This window comes from Aphanomyces invadans, assembly GCF_000520115.1.
Source record: "Aphanomyces invadans strain NJM9701 unplaced genomic scaffold supercont1.115, whole genome shotgun sequence".
Classification (NCBI taxonomy): Eukaryota; Oomycota; class Saprolegniomycetes; order Saprolegniales; family Verrucalvaceae; genus Aphanomyces; species Aphanomyces invadans.
This window is the reverse complement of record NW_008580260.1, coordinates 67,267-68,648: the sequence shown is the minus strand read 5'-3', so window position 1 is coordinate 68,648 and position 1,382 is coordinate 67,267.

Here is a 1,382-nt window from a genome sequence, read left to right as displayed (position 1 = left end):
TACCTCGGAACTGCAGTTGCAGCCGTTTGCCACGTCCGCGAATGTATACAATCAAGGCTGCGCCAGCGGTCGCCAGGACTGAAATGATGACGACAGCGACAAGGGGAGGTCCCATCGATCCTGTGGATGCCGACCCGCTGACCGATCCTCGATTTGACGTAATTCCATACAAATTGAATGGGTACTTGATGGCCACTCCAGAGGTCGACAGGCTTCATCTCTGTGTGGGCAGCGTCCAGCATACCGCAGGGCCGTCACGGATCTCTGCTTTCTGCACGATGCATGGAGTTGCAAGATGGCACGAGGTACAGCACTTGCTGGACGTAGTGTTGACTGTGGAACGAACGATGAACAGCAAGTCGAAAACATTTGTTGTGTACTGTGCATAAATGGAAAATTCTGGTTGGCATCGGCGATTGTTCTGGGTGCCCAGAGCCGACTCAACCTCACGAAATATGGGGACCATCAATGTTGGGAGAACCATACGCTTTACGGCCAGTCGTTTAGCACTCCAGCAAGTAATTGAATTATCCGTCGGCTCATCGATCATATCGACCACTGTTAGTTCATGATTGGATAAATATGCTTGAGCGACTTTCGTGATCTCTGATTGGTTCAGACGCAATGCCTGACTATGATTAGACAAATATAGAATATGATATTGGAGGTCTCTAATTGGTTGATTTGAGGCACTGTCAATTTCAAATATTGAAATGCCCAGTTCTATTCTTCCGCAGCGCGCTCAACTCTGTTACACAGTTGAAAAGCAAGGGTTCAGCTCCTCCATGCGTTCGAAATATGCATACTCAGCGCGATTGCGATTTGTGCGAAGTCAATGAAGTCAGCCCAATTTGATTGGCTATAATCAGGTTAATTTCTGCCAGTCAATCACAGTTCCTAATGTATCTACACTACAGTTGGTCAAAATGAATGAGTTTCTGACTTGGTATTGAAGTAAACAGGTGGTTGAATTCTATGTAACAGATCATTTTTTGACATGGTCGGCATCTTTGGTGGTGTCAGCTTTTTTCCAGGGTTTACTAGACCTCTAAACCAATGAAGGGGTCCTCGAGTGATTGATCACAGACGGTATGTACTCATTCACTTTACATGTGACTCACTCCCTCGTTGGCCTCAAACACTTTGTATCGTGAAATCGTGAAGGTTGTCATTATCCTTCTAAAGAACAACCTCCATTGGTTTGATTGTGGGTGTAAGCTTAGCAAGAATAGATTTGTGGAGGTACAAAATACTTTATGGCTTGGACCTATATCCAAGCCAAGCCTTTGGCGCGTAGCATGTCAGTTTGACGATTAGGCGGTGGAGGATGGGTCCCGGGGTGTGCCAAAGTTTTCCCCAAAATCATAATTTTTACAAAAAAT